The sequence below is a fragment of the Aedes albopictus genome, chromosome 1 (assembly GCF_035046485.1).
Source record: "Aedes albopictus strain Foshan chromosome 1, AalbF5, whole genome shotgun sequence".
Taxonomy (NCBI): domain Eukaryota; kingdom Metazoa; phylum Arthropoda; class Insecta; order Diptera; family Culicidae; genus Aedes; species Aedes albopictus.
The window spans coordinates 19,868,097-19,895,161 of record NC_085136.1 but is presented as its reverse complement, the minus strand read 5'-3'; the positions used below and the strand labels follow the sequence as shown (position 1 = coordinate 19,895,161).

General features: G+C 47.3%; 2 protein-coding genes across 2 annotated transcripts in view; both read left to right on the top strand.

The window, feature by feature from the left end:
• LOC134284823 (uncharacterized) overlaps positions 1-27,065 on the top strand; it is a 496,062-nt gene that overhangs the window by 22,285 nt on the left and 446,712 nt on the right. The gene's annotated exons all lie outside the window — the stretch shown is intronic.
• Positions 1-27,065, top strand: part of LOC109433599 (uncharacterized) — a 192,020-nt gene that overhangs the window by 153,428 nt on the left and 11,527 nt on the right. The gene's annotated exons all lie outside the window — the stretch shown is intronic.

Genomic DNA, 27,065 nt, shown 5'->3' with positions numbered 1-27,065 from the left:
TTTGGTCGAAAACTATTTTACTTTAAAAATATTTTCCACAGCATGAACTATTTAGTTTATAACGGCTTTCATACCCAAGTAGTACACAAGTTCTAAAAAAGTACATACAACTCCTATACGACTGTATTTGGTCATATGAGAGTTGTACACAGGCATGTCCGCACTGAGCGCATAAAAATTCTGCTTTTTGGATCTACACCATCAAGCACATAATAAATTATGAATCTTTTCATCTCATCAGCTAGAAGGATGTTGAAATATTGTAAATGTCATTTGGAACTGTCAAAAAACCGCACCGCAGCGCACAATGTGTACAATGTTTCAACATCCTTCTATCTGATTAGATGAAAAGATTTAAAATTTATGATGTGCTTGATGGTATAAATCCAAGGAGCAGCATTTTCATGCGCTCAGTGCGGACAAGCCTGGTTGTACACATATTTGTAGAACATGTAAGCTACTAGGATAACGCCCTTGCACTTGGGACGACGATCAGGTTAAGTTATGATGAATGAGATGGGCTTTCTGTTATGGAGGTGAAGAGTTATGCAATTAAATATGAGTGTGAAGGAATTCCAGAGGAATTCCAGAGGAATTCCAGGAGGAATTCCAGAGGAATTCCAGGAGGAATTCCAGAGGAATTCCAGGAGGAATTCCAGAGGAATTCCAGGAGGAATTCCAGAGGAATTCCAGGAGGAATTCCAGACGAATTCCAGGAGGAATTCCAGAGGAATTCCAGGAGAAATTCCAGAGGAATTCCAGGAGGAATTCCAGAGGAATTCCAGGAGGAATTCCAGAGGAATTCCAGGAGGAATTCCAGAGGAATTCCAGAATGAATTCCAGAGGAATTCCAGGAGGAATTCCAGAGGAATTCCAGGAGGAATTCCAAAGGAATTCCAGGAGGAATTCCAGGGGAATTCCAGGAGGAATTCCAGGGGAATTCCAGGAGGAATTCCAGGGGAATTCCAGGAGGAATTCCAGGGGAATTCCAGGAGGAATTCCAGGGGAATTCCAGGAGGAATTCCAGGGGAATTCCAGGAGGAATTCCAGGGGAATTCCAGGAGGAATTCCAGGGGAATTCCAGGAGGAATTCCAGGGGAATTCCAGGAGGAATTCCAGGGGAATTCCAGGAGGAATTCCAGGGGAATTCCAGGAGGAATTCCAGGGGAATTCCAGGAGGAATTCCAGAGAAATTCCAGGAGGAATTCCAGAGGAATTCCAGGAGGAATTCCAGAGGAATTCCAGGAGGAATTCCAGAGGAATTCCAGGAGGAATTCCAGAGGAATTCCAGGAGGAATTCCAGAGGAATTCCAGGAGGAATTCCAGAGGAATTCCAGGAGGAATTCCAGAGGAATTCCAGGAGGAATTCCAGGGGAATTCCAGGAGGAATTCCAGGGGAATTCCAGGAGGAATTCCAGGGGAATTCCAGGAGGAATTCCAGGGGAATTCCAGGAGGAATTCCAGGGGAATTCCAGGAGGAATTCCAGGGGAATTCCAGGAGGAATTCCAGGGGAATTCCAGGAGGAATTCCAGGGGAATTCCAGGAGGAATTCCAGGGGAATTCCAGGAGGAATTCCAGGGGAATTCCAGGAGGAATTCCAGGGGAATTCCAGGAGGAATTCCAGGGGAATTCCAGGAGGAATTCCAGGGGAATTCCAGGAGGAATTCCAGGGGAATTCCAGGAGGAATTCCAGGGGAATTCCAGGAGGAATTCCAGGGGAATTCCAGGAGGAATTCCAGGGGAATTCCAGGAGGAATTCCAGGGGAATTCCAGGAGGAATTCCAGGGGAATTCCAGGAGGAATTCCAGGGGAATTCCAGGAGGAATTCCAGGGGAATTCCAGGAGGAATTCCAGGGGAATTCCAGGAGGAATTCCAGGGGAATTCCAGGAGGAATTCCAGGGGAATTCCAGGAGGAATTCCAGGGGAATTCCAGGAGGAATTCCAGGGGAATTCCAGGAGGAATTCCAGGGGAATTCCAGGAGGAATTCCAGGGGAATTCCAGGAGGAATTCCAGGGGAATTCCAGGAGGAATTCCAGGGGAATTCCAGGAGGAATTCCAGGGGAATTCCAGGAGGAATTCCAGGGGAATTCCAGGAGGAATTCCAGGGGAATTCCAGGAGGAATTCCAGGGGAATTCCAGGAGGAATTCCAGGGGAATTCCAGGAGGAATTCCAGGGGAATTCCAGGAGGAATTCCAGGGGAATTCCAGGAGGAATTCCAGGGGAATTCCAGGAGGAATTCCAGGGGAATTCCAGGAGGAATTCCAGGGGAATTCCAGGAGGAGTTCCAGGGGAATTTCAGGAGGAATTCCAGGGGAATTTCAGGAGGAATTCCAGGGGAATTTCAGGAGGAATTCCAGGGGAATTCCAGGAGGAATTCCAGGGGAATTCCAGGAGGAATTCCAGGGGAATTCCAGGAGGAATTCCAGGGGAATTCCAGGAGGAATTCCAGGGGAATTCCAGGAGGAATTCCAGGGGAATTCCAGGAGGAATTCAAGGGGAATTCCAGGAGGAATTCCAGGGGAATTCCAGGAGGAATTCCAGGGGAATTCCAGGAGGAATTCCAGAGGAATTCCAGGAGGAATTCCAGAGGAATTCCAGGAGGAATTCCAGAGGAATTCCAGGAGGAATTCCAGAGGAATTCCAGGAGGAATTCCAGAGGAATTCCAGGAGGAATTCCAGAGGAATTCCAGGAGGAATTCCAGAGGAATTCCAGGAGGAATCCCAGAGGAATTCCAGGAGGAATCCCAGAGGAATTCCAGGAGGAATTCCAGAGGAATTCCAGGAGGAATTCCAGAGGAATTCCAGGAGGAATCCCAGAGGAATTCCAGGAGGAATTCCAGAGGAATTCCAGGAGGAATTCCAGAGGAATTCCAGGAGGAATTCCAGAGGAATTCCAGGAGGAATTCCAGAGGAATTCCAGGAGGAATTCCAGAGGAATTCCAGGAGGAATTCCAGAGGAATTCCAGGAGGAATTCCAGAGGAATTCCAGGAGGAATTCCAGAGGAATTCCAGGAGGAATTCCAGAGGAATTTCAGGAGGAATTCCAGAGGAATTTCAGGAAGAATTCCAGAGGAATTCCAGGAAGAATTCCAGAGGAATTCCAGGAAGAATTCCAGAGGAATTCCAGGAGGAATTCAAGAGGAATTCCAGGAGGAATTTCAGAGGAATTCCAGGAGGAATTTCAGAGGAATTCCAGGAGGAATTCCAGAGGAATTCCAGGAGGAATTCCAGAGGAATTCCAGGAGGAATTCCAGAGGAATTCCAGGAGGAATTCCAAAGGAATTCCAGGAGGAATTCCAGACGAATTCCAGGAGGAATTCCAGAGGAATTCCAGGAGAAATTCCAGAGGAATTCCAGGAGGAATTCCAGAGGAATTGCAGGAGGAATTCCAGAGGAATTCCAGGAGGAATTCCAGAGGAATTCCAGGAGGAATTCCAGAGGAATTCCAGGAGGAATTCCAGAGGAATTCCAGAATGAATTCCAGAGGAATTCCAGAATGAATTCCAGAGGAATTCCAGGAGGAATTCCAGAGGAATTCCAGGAGGAATTCCAAAGGAATTCCAGGAGGAATTCCAGGGGAATTCCAGGAGGAATTCCAGGGGAATTCCAGGAGGAATTCCAGGGGAATTCCAGGAGGAATTCCAGGGGAATTCCAGGAGGAATTCCAGGGGAATTCCAGGAGGAATTCCAGGGGAATTCCAGGAGGAATTCCAGGGGAATTCCAGGAGGAATTCCAGGGGAATTCCAGGAGGAATTCCAGGGGAATTCCAGGAGGAATTCCAGGGGAATTCCAGGAGGAATTCCAGGGGAATTCCAGGAGGAATTCCAGGGGAATTCCAGGAGGAATTCCAGGGGAATTCCAGGAGGAATTCCAGGGGAATTCCAGGAGGAATTCCAGAGGAATTCCAGGAGGAATTCCAGAGGAATTCCAGGAGGAATTCCAGAGGAATTCCAGGAGGAATTCCAGAGGAATTCCAGGAGGAATTCCAGAGGAATTCCAGGAGGAATTCCAGGAGGAATTCCAGGGGAATTCCAGGAGGAATTCCAGGGGAATTCCAGGAGGAATTCCAGGGGAATTCCAGGAGGAATTCCAGGGGAATTCCAGGAGGAATTCCAGGGGAATTCCAGGAGGAATTCCAGGGGAATTCCAGGAGGAATTCCAGGGGAATTCCAGGAGGAATTCCAGGGGAATTCCAGGAGGAATTCCAGGGGAATTCCAGGAGGAATTCCAGGGGAATTCCAGGAGGAATTCCAGGGGAATTCCAGGAGGAATTCCAGGGGAATTCCAGGAGGAATTCCAGGGGAATTCCAGGAGGAATTCCAGGGGAATTCCAGGAGGAATTCCAGGGGAATTCCAGGAGGAATTCCAGGGGAATTCCAGGAGGAATTCCAGGGGAATTCCAGGAGGAATTCCAGGGGAATTCCAGGAGGAATTCCAGGGGAATTCCAGGAGGAATTCCAGGGGAATTCCAGGAGGAATTCCAGGGGAATTCCAGGAGGAATTCCAGGGGAATTCCAGGAGGAATTCCAGGGGAATTCCAGGAGGAATTCCAGGGGAATTCCAGGAGGAATTCCAGGGGAATTCCAGGAGGAATTCCAGGGGAATTCCAGGAGGAATTCCAGGGGAATTCCAGGAGGAATTCCAGGGGAATTCCAGGAGGAATTCCAGGGGAATTCCAGGAGGAATTCCAGGGGAATTCCAGGAGGAATTCCAGGGGAATTCCAGGAGGAATTCCAGGGGAATTCCAGGAGGAATTCCAGGGGAATTCCAGGAGGAATTCCAGGGGAATTCCAGGAGGAATTCCAGGGGAATTCCAGGAGGAATTCCAGGGGAATTCCAGGAGGAATTCCAGGGGAATTCCAGGAGGAATTCCAGGGGAATTCCAGGAGGAATTCCAGGGGAATTCCAGGAGGAATTCCAGGGGAATTCCAGGAGGAATTCCAGGGGAATTCCAGGAGGAATTCCAGGGGAATTTCAGGAGGAATTCCAGGGGAATTTCAGGAGGAATTCCAGGGGAATTCCAGGAGGAATTCCAGGGGAATTCCAGGAGGAATTCCAGGGGAATTCCAGGAGGAATTCCAGGGGAATTCCAGGAGGAATTCCAGGGGAATTCCAGGAGGAATTCCAGGGGAATTCCAGGAGGAATTCCAGGGGAATTCCAGGAGGAATTCCAGGGGAATTCCAGGAGGAATTCCAGGGGAATTCCAGGAGGAATTCAAGGGGAATTCCAGGAGGAATTCCAGGGGAATTCCAGGAGGAATTCCAGAGGAATTCCAGGAGGAATTCCAGAGGAATTCCAGGAGGAATTCCAGAGGAATTCCAGGAGGAATTCCAGAGGAATTCCAGGAGGAATTCCAGAGGAATTCCAGGAGGAATTCCAGAGGAATTCCAGGAGGAATTCCAGAGGAATTCCAGGAGGAATCCCAGAGGAATTCCAGGAGGAATCCCAGAGGAATTCCAGGAGGAATTCCAGAGGAATTCCAGGAGGAATTCCAGAGGAATTCCAGGAGGAATCCCAGAGGAATTCCAGGAGGAATTCCAGAGGAATTCCAGGAGGAATTCCAGAGGAATTCCAGGAGGAATTCCAGAGGAATTCCAGGAGGAATTCCAGAGGAATTCCAGGAGGAATTCCAGAGGAATTCCAGGAGGAATTCCAGAGGAATTCCAGGAGGAATTCCAGAGGAATTCCAGGAGGAATTCCAGAGGAATTCCAGGGGAATTCCAGAGGAATTTCAGGAGGAATTCCAGAGGAATTTCAGGAAGAATTCCAGAGGAATTCCAGGAAGAATTCCAGAGGAATTCCAGGAAGAATTCCAGAGGAATTCCAGGAGGAATTCAAGAGGAATTCCAGGAGGAATTTCAGAGGAATTCCAGGAGGAATTTCAGAGGAATTCCAGGAGGAATTCCAGAGGAATTCCAGGAGGAATTCCAGAGGAATTCCAGGAGGAATTCCAGAGGAATTCCAGGAGGAATTCCAGAGGAATTCCAGGAGGAATTCCAGAGGAATTCCAGGAGGAATTCCAGACGAATTCCAGGAGGAATTCCAGAGGAATTCCAGGAGAAATTCCAGAGGAATTCCAGGAGGAATTCCAGAGGAATTGCAGGAGGAATTCCAGAGGAATTCCAGGAGGAATTCCAGAGGAATTCCAGGAGGAATTCCAGAGGAATTCCAGGAGGAATTCCAGAGGAATTCCAGAATGAATTCCAGAGGAATTCCAGAATGAATTCCAGAGGAATTCCAGGAGGAATTCCAGAGGAATTCCAGGAGGAATTCCAAAGGAATTCCAGGAGGAATTCCAGGGGAATTCCAGGAGGAATTCCAGGGGAATTCCAGGAGGAATTCCAGGGGAATTCCAGGAGGAATTCCAGGGGAATTCCAGGAGGAATTCCAGGGGAATTCCAGGAGGAATTCCAGGGGAATTCCAGGAGGAATTCCAGAGGAATTCCAGGAGGAATTCCAGAGGAATTCCAGGAGGAATTCCAGGAGGAATTCCAGGAGGAATTCCAGAGGAATTCCAGGAGGAATTCCAGAGGAATTCCAGGAGGAATTCCAGGAGGAATTCCAGGGGAATTCCAGGAGGAATTCCAGGGGAATTCCAGGAGGAATTCCAGGGGAATTCCAGGAGGAATTCCAGGGGAATTCCAGGAGGAATTCCAGGGGAATTCCAGGAGGAATTCCAGGGGAATTCCAGGAGGAATTCCAGGGGAATTCCAGGAGGAATTCCAGGGGAATTCCAGGAGGAATTCCAGGGGAATTCCAGGAGGAATTCCAGGGGAATTCCAGGAGGAATTCCAGGGGAATTCCAGGAGGAATTCCAGGGGAATTCCAGGAGGAATTCCAGGGGAATTCCAGGAGGAATTCCAGGGGAATTCCAGGAGGAATTCCAGGGGAATTCCAGGAGGAATTCCAGGGGAATTCCAGGAGGAATTCCAGGGGAATTCCAGGAGGAATTCCAGGGGAATTCCAGGAGGAATTCCAGGGGAATTCCAGGAGGAATTCCAGGGGAATTCCAGGAGGAATTCCAGGGGAATTCCAGGAGGAATTCCAGGGGAATTCCAGGAGGAATTCCAGGGGAATTCCAGGAGGAATTCCAGGGGAATTCCAGGAGGAATTCCAGGGGAATTCCAGGAGGAATTCCAGGGGAATTCCAGGAGGAATTCCAGGGGAATTCCAGGAGGAATTCCAGGGGAATTCCAGGAGGAATTCCAGGGGAATTCCAGGAGGAATTCCAGGGGAATTCCAGGAGGAATTCCAGGGGAATTCCAGGAGGAATTCCAGGGGAATTCCAGGAGGAATTCCAGGGGAATTCCAGGAGGAATTCCAGGGGAATTCCAGGAGGAATTCCAGGGGAATTCCAGGAGGAATTCCAGGGGAATTCCAGGAGGAATTCCAGGGGAATTCCAGGAGGAATTCCAGGGGAATTCCAGGAGGAATTCCAGGGGAATTCCAGGAGGAATTCCAGGGGAATTCCAGGAGGAATTCCAGGGGAATTCCAGGAGGAATTCCAGGGGAATTCCAGGAGGAATTCCAGGGGAATTCCAGGAGGAATTCCAGGGGAATTCCAGGAGGAATTCCAGGGGAATTCCAGGAGGAATTCCAGGGGAATTCCAGGAGGAATTCCAGGGGAATTCCAGGAGGAATTCCAGGGGAATTCCAGGAGGAATTCCAGGGGAATTCCAGGAGGAATTCCAGGGGAATTCCAGGAGGAATTCCAGGGGAATTCCAGGAGGAATTCCAGGGGAATTCCAGGAGGAATTCCAGGGGAATTCCAGGAGGAATTCCAGGGGAATTCCAGGAGGAATTCCAGGGGAATTCCAGGAGGAATTCCAGGGGAATTCCAGGAGGAATTCCAGGGGAATTCCAGGAGGAATTCCAGGGGAATTCCAGGAGGAATTCCAGGGGAATTCCAGGAGGAATTCCAGGGGAATTCCAGGAGGAATTCCAGGGGAATTCCAGGAGGAATTCCAGGAGGAATTCCAGGGGAATTCCAGGAGGAATTCCAGGGGAATTCCAGGAGGAATTCCAGGGGAATTCCAGGGGAATTCCAGGAGGAATTCCAGGGGAATTCCAGGAGGAATTCCAGGGGAATTCCAGGAGGAATTCCAGGGGAATTCCAGGAGGAATTCCAGGGGAATTCCAGGAGGAATTCCAGGGGAATTCCAGGAGGAATTCCAGGGGAATTCCAGGAGGAATTCCAGGGGAATTCCAGGAGGAATTCCTCCTGGAATTCCCCTGGAATTCCTCCTGGAATTCCCCTGGAATTCCTCCTGGAATTCCCCTGGAATTCCTCCTGGAATTCCCCTGGAATTCCTCCTGGAATTCCCCTGGAATTCCTCCTGGAATTCCCCTGGAATTCCTCCTGGAATTCCCCTGGAATTCCTCCTGGAATTCCCCTGGAATTCCTCCTGGAATTCCCCTGGAATTCCTCCTGGAATTCCCCTGGAATTCCTCCTGGAATTCCCCTGGAATTCCCCTGGAATTCCTCCTGGAATTCCCCTGGAATTCCTCCTGGAATTCCCCTGGAATTCCTCCTGGAATTCCTCCTGGAATTCCCCTGGAATTCCTCCTGGAATTCCCCTGGAATTCCTCCTGGAATTCCCCTGGAATTCCTCCTGGAATTCCCCTGGAATTCCTCCTGGAATTCCCCTGGAATTCCTCCTGGAATTCCCCTGGAATTCCTCCTGGAATTCCCCTGGAATTCCTCCTGGAATTCCCCTGGAATTCCTCCTGGAATTCCCCTGGAATTCCTCCTGGAATTCCCCTGGAATTCCTCCTGGAATTCCCCTGGAATTCCTCCTGGAATTCCCCTGGAATTCCTCCTGGAATTCCCCTGGAATTCCTCCTGGAATTCCCCTGGAATTCCTCCTGGAATTCCCCTGGAATTCCTCCTGGAATTCCCCTGGAATTCCTCCTGGAATTCCCCTGGAATTCCTCCTGGAATTCCCCTGGAATTCCTCCTGGAATTCCCCTGGAATTCCTCCTGGAATTCCCCTGGAATTCCTCCTGGAATTCCCCTGGAATTCCTCCTGGAATTCCCCTGGAATTCCTCCTGGAATTCCCCTGGAATTCCTCCTGGAATTCCCCTGGAATTCCTCCTGGAATTCCCCTGGAATTCCTCCTGGAATTCCCCTGGAATTCCTCCTGGAATTCCCCTGGAATTCCTCCTGGAATTCCCCTGGAATTCCTCCTGGAATTCCCCTGGAATTCCTCCTGGAATTCCCCTGGAATTCCTCCTGGAATTCCCCTGGAATTCCTCCTGGAATTCCCCTGGAATTCCTCCTGGAATTCCCCTGGAATTCCTCCTGGAATTCCCCTGGAATTCCTCCTGGAATTCCCCTGGAATTCCTCCTGGAATTCCCCTGGAATTCCTCCTGGAATTCCCCTGGAATTCCTCCTGGAATTCCCCTGGAATTCCTCCTGGAATTCCCCTGGAATTCCTCCTGGAATTCCCCTGGAATTCCTCCTGGAATTCCCCTGGAATTCCTCCTGGAATTCCCCTGGAATTCCTCCTGGAATTCCCCTGGAATTCCTCCTGGAATTCCCCTGGAATTCCTCCTGGAATTCCCCTGGAATTCCTCCTGGAATTCCTCCTGGAATTCCTCTGGAATTCCTCCTGGAATTCCTCTGGAATTCCTCCTGGAATTCCTCCTGGAATTCCTCCTGGAATTCCTCTGGAATTCCTCCTGGAATTCCTCTGGAATTCCTCCTGGAATTCCCCTGGAATTCCTCCTGGAATTCCCCTGGAATTCCTCCTGGAATTCCCCTGGAATTCCTCCTGGAATTCCTTTGGAATTCCTCCTGGAATTCCTCTGGAATTCCTCCTGGAATTCCTCTGGAATTCATTCTGGAATTCCTCTGGAATTCATTCTGGAATTCCTCTGGAATTCCTCCTGGAATTCCTCTGGAATTCCTCCTGGAATTCCTCTGGAATTCCTCCTGGAATTCCTCTGGAATTCCTCCTGCAATTCCTCTGGAATTCCTCCTGGAATTCCTCTGGAATTTCTCCTGGAATTCCTCTGGAATTCCTCCTGGAATTCGTCTGGAATTCCTCCTGGAATTCCTCTGGAATTCCTCCTGGAATTCCTCTGGAATTCCTCCTGGAATTCCTCTGGAATTCCTCCTGGAATTCCTCTGGAATTCCTCCTGGAATTCCTCTGGAATTCCTCCTGGAATTCCTCTGGAATTCCTCCTGGAATTCCTCTGAAATTCCTCCTGGAATTCCTCTGAAATTCCTCCTGGAATTCCTCTTGAATTCCTCCTGGAATTCCTCTGGAATTCTTCCTGGAATTCCTCTGGAATTCATCCTTCCAGGAGGAATTCCAGGGGAATTCCAGGAGGAATTCCAGGGGAATTCCAGGAGGAATTCCAGGGGAATTCCAGGAGGAATTCCAGGGGAATTCCAGGAGGAATTCCAGGGGAATTCCAGGAGGAATTCCAGGGGAATTCCAGGAGGAATTCCAGGGGAATTCCAGGAGGAATTCCAGGGGAATTCCAGGAGGAATTCCAGGGGAATTCCAGGAGGAATTCCAGGGGAATTCCAGGAGGAATTCCAGGGGAATTCCAGGAGGAATTCCAGGGGAATTCCAGGAGGAATTCCAGGGGAATTCCAGGAGGAATTCCAGGGAATTCCAGGAGGAATTCCAGGGGAATTCCAGGAGGAATTCCAGGGGAATTCCAGGAGGAATTCCAGGGGAATTCCAGGAGGAATTCCAGGGGAATTCCAGGAGGAATTCCAGGGGAATTCCAGGAGGAATTCCAGGGGAATTCCAGGAGGAATTCCAGGGGAATTCCAGGAGGAATTCCAGGGGAATTCCAGGGGAATTCCAGGGGAATACCAGGAGGAATTCCAGGGGAATTCCAGGAGGAATTCCAGGGGAATTCCAGGAGGAATTCCAGGGGAATTCCAGGAGGAATTCCAGGGGAATTCCAGGAGGAATTCCAGGGGAATTCCAGGAGGAATTCCAGACGAATTCCAGGAGGAATTCCAGACGAATTCCAGGAGGAATTCCAGACAAATTCCAGGAGGAATTCCAGACGAATTCCAGGAGGAATTCCAGACGAATTCCAGGAGGAATTCCAGACGAATTTCAGGAGGAATTCCAGACGAATTCCAGGAGGAATTCCAGACGAATTCCAGGAGGAATTCCAGACGAATTCCAGGAGGAATTCCAGACGAATTCCAGGAGGAATTCCAGGAGGAATTCCAGAGGAATTCCAGGAGGAATTCCAGAGGAATTCCAGGAGGAATTCCAGAGGAATTCCAGGAGGAATTCCAGAGGAATTCCAGGAGGAATTCCAGAGGAATTCCAGGAGGAATTCCAGAGGAATTCCAGGAGGAATTCCAGAGGAATTCCAGGAGGAATTCCAGAGGAATTTCAGGAGGAATTCCAGAGGAATTTCAGGAAGAATTCCAGAGGAATTCCAGGAAGAATTCCAGAGGAATTCCAGGAAGAATTCCAGAGGAATTCCAGGAGGAATTCAAGAGGAATTCCAGGAGGAATTTCAGAGGAATTCCAGGAGGAATTCCAGAGGAATTCCAGGAGGAATTCCAGAGGAATTCCAGGAGAAATTCCAGAGGAATTCCAGGAGGGATTCCAGAGGAATTCCAGGAGGAATTCCAGAGGAATTCCAGGAGGAATTCCAGAGGAATTCCGAGAGGAATTCCAGAGGAATTCCAGGAGGAATTCCAAAAGGAATTCCAGGAGGAATTCCAAAAGGAATTCCAGGAGGAATTCCAGAGGAATTCCAGGAGGAATTCCAGAGGAATTCCAGGAGGAATTCCAGAGGAATTCCAGGAGGAATTCCAGAGGAATTCCAGGAGGAATTCCAGAGGAATTCCAGGAGGAATTCCAGAGGAATTCCAGGAGGAATTCCAGAGGAATTCCAGGAGGAATTCCAGAGGAATTCCAGGAGGAATTCCAGAGGAATTCCAGGAGGAATTCCAGAGGAATTCCAGGAGGAATTCCAGAGGAATTCCAGGAGGAATTCCAGAGGAATTCCAGGAGGAATTCCAGAGGAATTCCAGGAGGAATTCCAGAGGAATTCCAGGAGGAATTCCAGAGGAATTCCAGGAGGAATTCCAGAGGAATTCCAGGAGGAATTCCAGAGGAATTCCAGGAGGAATTCCATAGGAATTTCAGGAGGAATTCCAGAGGAATTCCAGGAGGAATTCCAGGAGGAATTCCAGGAGGAATTCCAGAGGAATTTCAGGAGGAATTCCAGAGGAATTCCAGGAGGAATTCCAGAGGAATTCCAGGAGGAATTCCAGAGGAATTCCAGGAGGAATTCCAGAGGAATTCCAGGAGGAATTCCAGAGGAATTCCAGGAGGAATTCCAGAGGAATTCCAGGAGGAATTCCAGAGGAATTCCAGGAGGAATTCCAGGAGGAATTCCAGAGGAATTCCAGGAGGAATTCCAGAGGGATTCCAGGAGGAATTCCAGAGGAATTCCAGGAGGAATTCCAGAGGAATTCCAGGAGGAATTCCAGAGGAATTCCAGGAGGAATTCCAGAGGAATTCCAGGAGGAATTCCAGAGGAATTCCAGGAGGAATTCCAGAGGAATTCCAGGAGGAATTCCAGAGGAATTCCAGGAGGAATTCCAGAGGAATTCCAGGAGGAATTTCAGAGGAATTCCAGGAGGAATTCCAGGAGGAATTCCAGAGGAATTCCAGGAGGAATTCCAGAGGAATTCCAGGAGGAATTCCAGAGGAATTCCAGGAGGAATTCCAGAGGAATTCCAGGAGGAATTCCAGAGGAATTCCAGGAGGAATTCCAGAGGAATTCCAGGAGGAATTCCAGAGGAATTCCAGGAGGAATTCCAGAGGAATTCCAGGAGGAATTCCAGAGGAATTCCAGGAAGAATTCCAGAGGAATTCCAGGAGGAATTCCAGAGGAATTCCAGAAGGAATTCCAGAGGAATTCCAGAAGGAATTCCAGAGGAATTCCAGAAGGAATTCCAGAGGAATTCCAGAAGGAATTCCAGAGGAATTCCAGAAGGAATTCCAGAGGAATTCCAGAAGGAATTCCAGAGGAATTCCAGAAGGAATTCCAGAGGAATTCCAGAAGGAATTCCAGAGGAATTCCAGAAGGAATTCCAGAGGAATTCCAGAAGGAATTCCAGAGGAATTCCAGGAGGAATTCCAAAGGAATTCCAGAGGAATTCCAGGAGGAATTCCAAAGGAATTCCAGGAGGAATTCCAGAGGAATTCCAGGAGGAAGTCCAGAGGAATTCCTCCAGGAATTCCTCCATGAATTCCTCCTGGAATTCCTCCTGGAATTCCTCCTGGAATTCCTCCTGGAATTCCTCCTGGAATTCCTCCTGGAATTCCTCCTGGAATTCCTCCTGGAATTCCTCCTGGAATTCCTCCTGGAATTCCTCCTGGAATTCCTCCTGGAATTCCTCCTGGAATTCCTTCTGGAATTCCTCCTGGAATTCCTCCTGGAATTCCTCCTGGAATTCCTCCTGGAATTCCTCCTGGAATTCCTCCTGGAATTCCTCCTGGAATTCCTCCTGGAATTCCTCCTGGACTTCCTCCTGGAATTCCTCCTGGAATTCCTCCTGGAATTCCTCCTGGAATTCCTCCTGGAATTTCTCCTGGAATTCCTCCTGGAATTCCTCCTGGAATACCTCCTGGAATTCCTCCTGGAATTCCTCCTGGAATTCCTCCTGGAATTCCTCCTGGAATTCCTCCTGGAATTCCTCCTGGAATTCCTCCTGGAATTCCTCCTGGAATTCCTCCTGGAATTCCTCCTGGAATTCCTCCTGGAATTCCTCCTGGAATTCCTCCTGGAATTCCTCCTGGAATTCCTCCTGGAATTCCTCCTGGAATTCCTCCTGGAATTCCTCCTGGAATTCCTCCTTGAATTCCTTCTGGCATTCCTCCTGGAATTCCTTCTGGAATTCCTCCTGGAATTCCTTCTGGCATTCCTTCTGGAATTCCTTCTGGCATTCCTCCTGGAATTCCTTCTAGCATTCCTCCTGGAATTCCTCTGGAATTCCTCCTGGAATTCCTCTGGAATTCCTCCTGGAATTCCTTTGGAATTCCTCCTGGAATTCCTCTGGAATTCCTCCTGGAATTCCTCTGGAATTACTCCTGGAATTCCTCTGGAATTACTCCTGGAATTCTTCTGGAATTCCTCCTGGAACTCCTCCTGGAATTCCTCCTGGAACTCCTCCTGGAATTCCTCCTGGAATTCCTCCTGGAATTCCTCCTGGCTTTCCTCCTGGATTTCCTCCTGGAATTCCTCCTGGAACTCCTTCTGGAATTCCTCCTGGAATTCCTCCTGGAATTCCTCTGGAATTCCTCCTGGAATTCCTCTGGAATTTCTCCTGGAATTCTTCTGGAATTTCTCCTGGAATTCCTCTGGAATTCCTCCTGGAATTCCTCTGGAATTCCTCCTGGAATTCCTCTGGAATTCCTCCTGGAATTCCTCTGGAATTCCTCCTGGAATTCCTCTGGAATTCCTCCTGGAATTCCTCTGGAATTCCTCCTGGAATTCCTCCTGGAATTCCTCCTGGAATTTCTCCTGGAATTCCTCCTGGAATTCCTCCTGGAATTCCTCCTGGAATTCCTCCTGGAATTCTTCCTGGAATTCCTCCTGGAATTCCTCCTGGAATTCCTCCTGGAATTCCTCTTGGAATTCCTCCTGGAATTCCTCCTGGAATTCCTCCTGGAATTCCTCCTGGAATTCCTCCTGGAATTCCTCCTGGAATTCCTCTGGAATTCCTCCTGGAATTCCTCTGGAATTCCTCCTGGAATTCCTCCTGGAATTCCTCCTGGAATTCCTCCTGGAATTCCTCCTGGAATTCCACCTGGAATTCTTCCAGGAATTCCTCCTGGAATTCCTCCTGGAATTCATCCTGGAATTCCTCCTGGAATTCCTCCTGGAATTCCTTCTGGAATTCCTCCTGGAATTCCTCCTGGAATTCCTCCTGGAACACCTCGGGAACTCGCCCTGAAATTCATCCTGGAATTCCTCCTGGCTTTCCTCCTGGATTTCCTCCTGGAATTCCTCCTGGAATTCCTCCTGGAACTCCTTCTGGAATTCCTCCTGGAATTCCTCTGGAATTTCTCCTGGAATTCCTCTGGAATTCCTCTGGAATTCCTCCTGGAATTCCTCTGGAATTCCTCCTGGAATTCCTCTGGAATTTCTCCTGGAATTCCTCTGGAATTTCTCCTGGAATTCTTCTGGAATTTCTCCTGGAATTCCTCTGGAATTCCTCCTGGAATTCCTCTGGAATTCCTCCTGGAATTCCTCCTGGAATTCCTCCTGGAATTCCTCCTGGAATTCCTCCTGGAATTCCTCCTGGAATTCCTCCTGGAATTCCTCCTGGAATTCCTCCTGGAATTCCTCCTGGAATTCCTCCTGGAATTCCTCCTGGAATTCCTCCTGGAATTCCTCCTGGAATTCCTCCTGGAATTCCTCCTGGAATTCCTTCTGGAATTCCTCCTGGAATTCCTCCTGGAATTCCTCCTGGAATTCCTCCTGGAATTCCTCCTGGAATTCCTCCTGGAATTCCTCCTGGAATTCCTCCTGGAATTCCTCCTGGAATTCCTCCTGGAATTCCTCCTGGAATTCCCCCTGGAATTCCTCCTGGAATTCCTCCTGGAATTCCTCCTGGAATTCCTCCTGGAATTCCTCCTGGAATTCCTCCTGGAATTCCTCCTGGAATTCCTCCTGGAATTCCTCCTGGAATTCCTCCTGGAATTCCTCCTGGAATTCCTCCTGGAATTCCTCCTGGAATTCCTCCTGGAATTCCTCCTGGAATTCCTCCTGGAATTCCTCCTGGAATTCCTCCTGGAATTCCTCCTGGAATTCCTCCTGGAATTCCTCCTGGAATTCCTCCTGGAATTCCTCCTGGAATTCCTCCTGGAATTCCTCCTGGAATTCCTACTGGAATTCCTCCTGGAATTCCTCCTGGAATTCCTCCTGGAATTCCTCCTGGAATTCCTCCTGGAATTCCTCCTGGAATTCCTCCTGGAATTCCTCCTGGAATTCCTCCTGGAATTCCTCCTGGAATTCCTCCTGGAATTCCTCCTGGAATTCCTCCTGGAATTCCTCCTGGAATTCCTCCTGGAATTCCTCCTGGAATTCCTCCTGGAATTCCTCCTGGAACACCTCGGGAACTCGCCCTGAAATTCATCCTGGAATTCCTCTGGAATTCCTCCTGGAATTTCTCTGGAATTCCTTTTAGAATTCCTCTTGAAATTCCTCGGAAACTTCTCCTGGAATTCCTCAGGAATTCCTCGTGGTATTCCTCTGGAAGTCTGGAATTCCTCCTGGAATTCCTCTGGAATTCCTCCTGGAATTCCTCCTGGAATTCCTCTGGAATTCCTCCTGGAATTCCTCTGGAATTCCTCCTGGAATTCCTCTGGAATTCCTCCTGGAATTCCTCTGGAATTCCTCCTGGAATTCCTCCTGGAATTCCTCTGGAATTCCTCCTGGAATTCCTCTGGAATTCCTCCTGGAATTCCTCTGGAATTCCTCCTGGAATTCCTCTGGAATTCCTCCTGGAATTCCTCCTGGAATTCCTCTGGAATTCCTCCTGGAATTCCTCTGGAATTCCTCCTGGAATTCCTCTGGAATTCCTCCTGGAATTCCTCTGGAATTCCTCCTGGAATTCCTCTGGAATTCCTCCTGGAATTCCTCTGGAATTCCTCCTGGAATTCCTCTGAAATTCCTCCTGGAATTCCTCTGGAATACCTCCTGGAATTCCTCTGGAATACCTCCTGGAATTCCTCTGGAATTCCTCCTGGAATTCATCTGGAATTCCTCCTGGAATTCCTCTGAAATTCCTCCTGGAATTCATCTGGAATTCCTCCTGGAATTCCTCTGGAATTCCTCCTGGAATTCCTCTGGAATTCCTCCTGGAATTCCTCTGGAATTCCTCCTGGAATTCCTCTGGAATTCCTCCTGGAATTCCTCTGAAATTCCTCCTGGAATTCCTCCTGGAATTCCTCCTGGAATTCCTCTGGAATTCCTCCTGGAATTCTTCTGGAATTCCTCCTGGAATTCCTCTGGAATTCCTCCTGGAATTCCTCTGGAATTCCTCCTGGAATTCCTCTGGAATTCCTCCTGGAATTCCTCTGGAATTCCTCCTGGAATTCCTCTGGAATTCCTCCTGGAATTCCTCTGGAATTCCTCCTGGAATTCCTCTGGAATTCCTCCTGGAATTCCTCTGGAATTCCTCCTGGAATTCCTCTGGAATTCCTCCTGGAGTTCCTCTGAAATTCCTCCTGGAATTCCTCTGGAATACCTCCTGGAATTCTTCTGGAATTCCTCCTGGAATTCCTCTGGAATTCCTCCTGGAATTCCTCTGGAATTCCTCCTGGAATTCCTCTGGAATTCCTCCTGGAATTCCTCTGGAATTCCTCCTGGAATTGCTCTGGAATTCCTCCTGGAATTGCTCTGGAATTCCTCCTGGAATTGCTCTGGAATTCCTCCTGGAATTGCTCTGGAATTCCTCCTGGAATTGCTCTGGAATTCCTCCTGGAATTCCTCTGGAATTCCTCCTGGAATTCCTCTGGAATTCCTCCTGGAATTCCTCTGGAATTCCTCCTGGAATTCCTCTGGAATTCCTCCTGGAATTCCTCTGGAATTCCTCCTGGAATTCCTCTGGAATTCCTCCTGGAATTCCTCTGGAATTCCTCCTGGAATTCCTCTTGAATTCCTCCTGGAATTCCTCTGGAATTCCTCCTGGAATTCCTCTGGAATTCCTCCTGGAATTCCTCTGGAATTCCTCCTGGAATTCCTCTGGAATTCCTCCTGGAATTCCTCTGGAATTCCTCCTGGAATTCCTCTGAAATTCCTCCTGGAATTCCTCTGGAATACCTCCTGGAATTCCTCTGGAATTCCTCCTGGAATTCCTCTGGAATTCCTCTGGAATTCCTCCTGGAATTCCTCTGGAATTCCTCCTGGAATTCCTCTGGAATTCCTCCTGGAATTCCTGTGGAATTCCTCCTGGAATTCCTCTGGAATTCCTCCTGGAATTCCTCTGGAATTCCTCCTGGAATTCCTCTGGAATTCCTCCTGGAATTCCTCTGGAATTCCTCCTGGAATTCCTCTGGAATTCCTCCTGGAATTCCTCTGGAATTCCTCCTGGAATTCCTCTGGAATTCCTCCTGGAATTCCTCTGGAATTCCTCCTGGAATTCCTCTGGAATTCCTCCTAGAATTCCTCTGAAATTCCTCCTGGAATTCCTCTGGAATACCTCCTGGAATTCCTCTGGAATTCCTCCTGGACTTCCTCTGGAATTCCTCCTGGAATTCCTCTGGAATTCCTCCTGGAATTCCTCTGGAATTCCTCCTGGAATTCCTCTGGAATTCCTCCTGGAATTCCTCTGGAATTTCTCCTGGAATTCCTCTGGAATTCCTCCTGGAATTCCTCTGGAATTCCTCCTGGAATTCCTCTGAAATTCCTCCTGGAATTCCTCTGGAATACCTCCTGGGATTTCTTTGGAATTCCTCTTGGGATTTCTTTGGAATTCCTCTTGGAATTTCTTTGGAATTTCTTATGTAATTTCTTTGGAATTCTTCCTGGAATTCCTCTGGAATTCCTCCTGGAATTCCTTCTGGAATTCCTCTCGGAATTCCTTCTGGAATTCTTCATGAAATTCCTTCTGGAATAAGATTTAAGGTACTTCCAATTTTTCGGTCAACCAACTATTCGGCCAAACATCCCGTGTCCCTCTTTAACCATATTACGCACGCACTTAACCCGTAACTATGAACCATTTCTCCGAATGGAATAGGTACCAAAATGGCATCCACGTTGATGTGGTATCGCTTAAGTATGATGATAGGGCATGATGATGATATGTATAGGAAAGGTGTCTCTAGATAGATTCCCTCCTTAGCTATTCCCAGTCAGTGTTAGCGCGCGCAGGAAGATTGGCTGACCACCCCCAGTATGTGACCATCACCCACTGCCACTGGCATGATGCTGGTGGCGGCAGGTGTATGAACAACTACGGGGACACAAGGGACACCGTTCCGGTGCCAACTCGATTATCACTCACGTGTGCTAGACGGACGCCTCCCCATGGAGTGCTATGTGACTGGACCAGACCAGACCGAAGACCGGATACCGGCGAAATGCGATTGGGAGTAACCGCCGCCTTCACGGTTGGTCTCAGTTGGACATTGCATTGGTCGTCGGTTGGTGTCGTTGTCATGCTGGCTGTGATGTGCTGTGATACGCCGCCGGATGAAGCATCGTTGACGTAGCTCACTCCATACAGTGTTTGAGGTGGGATAACTAGAAGGTCTAGCAAGCAGCTTGTATGAGACGAACCCACAATCCATGCTCAATTGACCTTGCATTGATCCCGTCTGGACGACTGGCGGCTGGTGTATGGTGCTGTGGGAATCAGTCTAATTCTAGTCGGACCGACGACGAAAAGCAATTAATTCTGAAAGCAGCGTGCGAACAATACTTCCGTCGACGACGACGGCGAACGACGAGAAAATCGAATCTGTGGAACGTCCACCTTCTCCGGAAAGCCGATTAGCCTGTTTTCGCCAATAGGAGCTCTTTCCGGTTATGAGGAGAATGGCGGCGGCACCCGGGAATTGCCATTCGATTTCCGAAATTGAGGTCTTCTATGCCAGAGCGGCGTGGTCAATTAGCATTTTCTAATTGTATGGGATGAAATTTAGCCACAGTTTGATTAGTTTTCGTGTTGAGCACTCAAATCGACTGAATTTTGGGAAAGTTTTACCCTGATTGTTTAACCCTGCTCGTTGCATTACACCAATCAGAGCCGACGTAGAAGAGTATGCATGAGAGTCCGTCACCTTGTTTCCGGTGAAATTCGAATGTATTGGATAGTTCACCCGAAACCTCTTTGCAGTTTTCTACACCATCCATCGTTGCCTTGCTCAGTTTGGTCAGCTTCCCAGGAAAGCCGTTATCGTCCATGATTCTCCATAGCTCTGCGCGGTCGATACTGTCGTATGCCGCTTTGAAGTCGATGAACAGGTGATGCGTTGGGACCTGGTATTCACGGCATTTCTGGAGGATTTGCCGTACGGTGAAGATCTGGTCCGTTGTCGACCGGCCGTCGATGAAACCGGCTTGGTAACTTCCCACGAATTCATTTACTTTAGGTGAAATACGACAGAAGATGATCTGGGAAAGCACTTTGTAGGCGGCATTCAAAATGATGATTGCTCGAAAGTTCTCACACATTAACTTGTCGCCTTTCTTGTGGATGGGACAGATTATCCCTTCCTTCCACTCCTCCGGTAGCTGTTCGGTTTCCCAGATCTTGACTACTAACTGGTGCAGACAGGTGGTCAACTTTTCCGGGCCCATCTTGATGAGTTCTGCTGCGATACCGTCCTTACCAGCCGCTTTGTTGTTTTTGAGCTGGTGGATGGCATCCTTAACTTCCCTCAGCGTGGGAGTTGGTTCGTTCCCGTCCTCTGCTGCACCAACATAGTCATTTCCTCCGCTGCCTTGGTCCTCCGTGCCTACATTCTCTTCGCCATTCAGGTGCTCGTCGAAGTGCTGCTTCCACCTTTCGATCACCTCACTTTTGTCCGTCAAGAGGCTCCCGTCCTTATCCCTGCAGATTTCGGCTTGCGGCACGTAGCCTTTGCGGGATGCGTTGAGCTTCTGGTAGAACTTGCGTGTTTCCTGTGAACGGCACAGCAGTTACATTTCATCGCAATCCGCTACTTCCACGCGGCGCTTTTTTTTCCGGAAGAGACGGGTCTGCTGCTTCCGCTTCCGTGTGTATTGCTCCACATTCTGTCGGGTCCCTTACTGCAGCATTACTGCCCTCGCTGCGTTCTTCTCCTCCAAAACCGTTCTGCACTCTTCGTCGAACCATTCGTTCCGTCGAACCATTCGTTCCGATCCACGTACCCGATGGCGCTCTAGTCTGCATCGTTGATGGCTGCTTTTACTGTTCTCCAGCAGACCTCCAGAGGGGCCGCATCGAGCACACCCTCGTCTGGCAACACGGTCTCGAGATTCTGCGCGTCTGCTGAGGCGACATCCGGTTCAGTCACTCTAGGCTTTACAGTGGCGGTCGCCGGTACCGTACATTGTTGATGACGGAGAGATTTGGGCGTAGTTTGACCATCACCAAAGAGTGGTCGGAGTCGATATTAGCGCCACGATAGGTCCTGACGTCGATAATGTCGGAGAAGTGCCGTCCGTCAATCAGAACGTGGTCGATTTGAGATTCCGTCTGCTGTGGTGATCTTCAGGTGTAACGATAAGGGAGGCTGTGTTTGAAAAAGGTACTACGTATGGCCATATTTTTGAAGGCGGCGAGATCAATGAGTCGTAGGCCGGTTTTGTTCATCTGCTGGTGGGCGCTGAACTTGCCAATCGTCGGTCTGCATTCCTCCTCCTGGCCTACCTGAGCGTTAAGATCTCCTATGATGATGCTTCCGGAGTGTGGACTGTGCACGTTTATTATGCTGAAGTTGTAGAATCGGCCCTTGATCCTCAATCTGCACATTCTTTCGTCGATCGGCCACCAACCGATCACGCGCCTCTGCATGTCATCCATCACCATAAAAGCTGTTTCCAGCTAACATGTGTTGCCGCAACTCTGGTAGATGGTATGATTATGTGCCTCTAAACACGCGCACTATGGATCCTGTCCAGCACTCCTCCTGCAGCGCTACGATGCCGAACTTACGATCATCCAGTAGATCGGTGAGTATGCGGGTGCTTCCAATGAAGTTGAGAGTTCGGCAGTTCCACGTTACCGAGCTTCCAATCGCAAGTGCTTATTGTTCGTTGGGGTCGTGACCGATGTTCTCGATTCGTCACCCACGAGACGCGACAACGAGAACGGACACAACACGTTTTATTCTTACTAACGATTAAAAAGGATTAATAATTACCTATTTTGCCGACCGGTTTCGGGCTCGACGCAGCCCATCGACGGGACGATGTCCGACTAATTACTATTGGTTGCTCACACGACACACATATTCATACTGTATACAGTACACGTCGAGAAGAGATGAAATTTTCTGCATTTTCAGCTTCGTCAAACGGAAGAGGGATGATTGTATGGGAGCATCATCCTCATTCATCAATGGGGAGTTGGCAGTAGCTAGGGCATGTGTTCCACCATTAATCTCACGCACCCATATTCATCCTATTCGAAAATAAGCGATAACGGCACCGATTGACTCCGTTCTTTTTGTTTTCATGGGTGCTCACTTCTAACAAAAAATACAAAAATAAGAAACAAAACAAATAGAGCTTCAATCCTTTGTTTTTCGTAGGTTGAAAATGGGAGCCACATGCTTAAGAAGGGAATCAATACCCTATGTGCATTGATTCCCAAGCATTGAGGTGAGAGGTTTTTCTAACAGTGTTTAACAGTTTAGCTTGTTCCCAATTAACAGTGTGATTTTCGGCCAAAGCATGTACTGCCACACTCGATTCATTCAGCCTACCATTCTCAACCGTATATTCCTATGTTCCCGCAGGCGAACTTTCAATTTGCGGCGAGTTTGTCCGATGTACACTGCTGGACAATCTTTGCAGGGTATTTGGTAGATTCCAGATTTTTCTTCGGTGAGAATCTTATCCTTGAGATTGCACAGCAAGTCCTTCAGTGTGTTTTGACTTTTGTACACTACGTGGAAACCATGGCGCTTCAGAGTGTGTTGAACCGAATTTGTTAATTTGGGATAGAAAGGGAGGCTAATCCTTCGGACATCTTCTTTCTCGGGTACTAGTGTTGCAGCATTCCTTCTATGTTTCTTTCTTTCGTGTTTGCGAAGAATTTTGTCAACGGAGTCTTTGCCGTACTCGTTCAGCTCCGCCGCTTTGTGGATTCTACTCCTTTCTTTGATGAAGTCTTCTTTTTCCATCGATACGTTGAAAAGACGATGGGCCATGGAGTGGAATGCTGCTTGTTTCTGTGCACCGAAATGGTTTGAGTCCGACGTTATGTAGCGATCAGTGGATGTTGGTTTACGGTAGATTGCAAACTTTAATCTATTATCATCTTTCCTAGTGATCATTAGATCTAGGAAGGGCAGGTTTCCGTCTATTTCTTTCTCTACTGTGAAATTTATCGTAGCGTGTAAGGATTTAAGCAAATCAAGGGTCTGTTGCAGGTAGCGTTCTTTAACTGCCGCAAAAATGTCATCTACGTATCTTCTCCATACTCGGGGGAAATGTTTTTCTTTTTTCAGTTCTACCTCAAAATCGCTCATAAAAATATCGGCCAAAAATGGGGAAAGCTTGTTGCCCATACTGAGACCAAACGTTTGCTTATAGAACTTACCTCTGAATGAGAAGAAGTTCTGATTCATGCAGGTTTTGGCCACTAGGAGATAGGCTTCAATTTGGTTCGGTGGAACTCGACATCGTTCTAAATGTCTTTGGAAGCTGGCCAAGGCATCGGCTACTGACTGGAACGTTCGGGAAGAGTGCCGTAACATCGAACGACACCAGAACTTCACCCCGTCTAACTTCGAAATCCTTCCTTTCTTCCTTCCTTCCTTTTTAATCGTTAGTAAGAACAAAACGTGTTGTGTCCGTTCTCATTGTCGCGTCTCGTGGGTGTAAATAGTTCTTACGTGTGCACAAACCCAAGAAATTGAGTTCTCGTATTTAAATTCTATTGCTGATTTCCGTTACAATGCTATTTTTCGGCTTGCTCATAGGCCGCACACTGTTGAGCTTAGAGTCCGACATTGGCATTTGGACGTTTAACAGCTGTCCGTAACATGCAGAACAGATGCTCAGGCATGCAGAAACAAAACCGCATTCCCTGCCAGCCTATGACCAAAGTTCCCTCAGGGGTAAACATGTCATCCGAGTACTCTTCGATGATTAGCATTGAGCAAGTCGTACAAATTCGTAGGTGGTAAAGGTCACAGACCGCTGTTAAGAAAATTGCCTCCTGTCCGTCCGTTACCAAAGCACATATATTTGGGGCTAATCAAGACAAGATTGACGTAATCCTCCAACAGCTGAGAGTTGTCCTGACCATGTCCTTGCGACAGATGAGAGATGGAAAATCAAAATAAGTTGAACATCTAAGAAATATATGTAGGGACCTCTACGTCCTCTCAGGCCTAGGTGTCACAGGAATTGGTATTGTTAGTGAAAGAGTTAAGTCCAAAGAATAGGTTTGGTCAACGTTTAGGCACCACAACGATGTACAGGAACAGACTGACCAAATTATACGAATTCAAGTACTCTCGATACGAATTTTTTGACTTTTATTTGCGTCTCCCGGACATCCAGCAGCAACATCACCAAACACTACAGGCGAATCACGCGAAAATGAAGACGAATTCCGGCGCCCCGATGAGAATTATTTAGACAAACTCCGATAACAATCGCGAATTATTCGGAGATCAATATACAAGCATTTTTCGAGGCAAAATTTGCAACACCAGGCGTTTCTCATTTCGGCTGGCCATAATCAAAGCAGCCAGCGTAGAGTACAGAAAACGAGTGACAGTTTCGAAAACGCAGCCGCTCGCGCGCACAGCCTGCTACGATCAACGATTCCAAGTACTCATCCATGATGAACAAAGATTTGGTGAAATCCCTATAGGGATACACTATAGTGTGTGTTAGTTCAAGCCAAGTTCAAGCTTTAACTTCTATGACTAACCGTAGTCTTGCTCGATGAGCTGCCTTCTCAAAGTAAACCACCGTATAATTCATTGGGAATAACAGAAACCGTCTATATGCTTCAAATAGTACCGTAAAACGGGGTGTCATTGATAGGCAAGATAACCCACCTTATGAAATATTCTACCCAAGTAGCACCTGCAACTAAAATGGAAATGATCATCGTTGGAAACATGTTGCAACTGAGTTTTCATGAAACAAACAAAATTAAAACCTATTAAAATCCTGTTGTTAATGCCAAACTGAGGTGTAACAGTTTTATAGCAACTAGCAAAATGAAATCAAACGTCATCATTAGTTGAAACTTGCGAAACCAATTTGTAACTGAAGTATAATCTGATTGTTTCAACGAATCTTAGTTACAACCGTTTACAAACCAAATCAACCAAAACATTGATTCTGATTGTTATAAACATGTTGCACCTGGAACTTATTTAGAACATAACGAACATTTTTGACATGAGAGATAGAAGTTTCAAAACGTGCGACAAAATGTTTTAGTGATCACGAAAAATATAAAATGCACTATAAAAAACCAAAATGTTTCAAAAATAACGAAATCACGTACAAATAAAATGTAACCCTTTCTTCATAAATTTATCGTCATATTCCAAATTTTATAAAATTAAAGTGGTAAAATAGAAAAAAAAATCTGATTGGAAGTATAATATTAACCCAATAAAAAAATTCTGCCTCATTTTCGTAGTACTGAACGACTGGTACCTACCACTGGGAAGATTTGAATATATGGGATTTTGAGAAATCTAACCTAACGTACAAAAATATTAGGAGTTCCCCACGAAAAATCTTACAATGGGTTTACATTTTTTTACAAAAAACATGAAATTTTCGGTACGTAATAAATGGACAGCCTTTTGTCGACGTAAATGGGAAGTACACGTCCAAGTGTCTGCTTTTTGGTTATGTATGTCCTACACGGAAAATTCTAACTACCTTATTTTGGGTCGATTTTACTCTAAAATGAGTATATCGAATTGATTAGTTACCCAAAAGTAGGTTGTTTTTCCTCTCTCCCCCACAGATGTTGTCGTGAATAAACAGAGATGCGTCTATCCAATGGGGGTCCTTGAGGCCAATAAGGCAATTTTGGGTAAATGAAGATTACCCAAATTTGGGTTGAATGAAGGGGGTCTTGGCGAGGGTCTTGAGTTGAATTTACCTACTCTTGAATATATTTTTAGTTGGAGGTGAAGGCAATTTACCTTGCGTGAGTTTAATCGATTCACTCAAATGTTGACTTATTGGGCCGAACTATAGGATTGCGTCAAAAGAATCCAATTTTTGCTAGTTTGGCGGTTCCGTGCATCACGTGCAGCATTGTTGTACTTTGTCAATACGGATTCCCATAGACATGATTCAGCAAACAGTATCTTTCTAAATTCTAAAATTAATTTTCAGCATTTTATGGGTGCATTAAATAATCTGCTGGAATGCACTCCGCCAAAGCAATATGGCGAGTTAATTTTTACCACACATGCCTAAATTTTCACCGGCAAAATGATAGGTTGACTGAGGCGCGTTGAGAATACGGAGCTAAAATGTGTAACTTACCGATAAATCTGGAACGGCACACAAATTGACGTTCTCGGTCAGCCTTATTTGCGGCATATTTATGCACACAATTTATTAATCATCTGAACGAAACTGTTGATGCATAATAACTGGCAGTGGCGAATGTGGTGACTAGCTGACTAGTTGTCGAATCGGTTACCATTTTTTAAGTCAACTATAAGTTGTATCTTGGTTATAATTCGATTGCGTATTAAAACCGTTTATATCACGAATGGATGTTTTATATTGGCTCCACCTCTTGCGCTTTTTTGGTTGCAATTTAGTCGTTAATAAGACGATTGGTTTAAATGGCATAACTTTCAATATAGTTGCATACAAATTACAGGAACTTATTAATGTCCAAGTGTGTTGCTTGGGTATCTATAGTTATCTACTAGTACCTTTTAAGCTACGGAATGACATGAAATACACGAAAAATCGTATGAAAAATCGATGTTCTCTAACTATGACCCGTATCACAATGGTTTCAAGATGGTTTCAATGAGATGCAGGCGCGCTTCAGAGGGAATTCGTGAGGGGTTTGAGATTTGTTTTAGAGGGAATAAAGCTCTTTCAGATGCATTTCAATATGTTTATGGGACGTTTCAGAGGGATTCAGGGCGCTCCATGGCCTGAAAACTACCTGACAAAAAAAAACATGGAGCGCATCTTGAACAGCTAGTCGCGTTCGGTAATTTTTACCGAAATCTCAACTGCTGAGCATTCGGTAATGGTTTTTTGCCGAAATTCTGCAAAAATTACCAAATTTCGGTAAAATGTTATCGTTTTTCTGTGTGGCTTCGTGGTCGTGCGGCTAAGGTCACCAAGCCTTTAGTCGCATCGTGCTAAGGAGC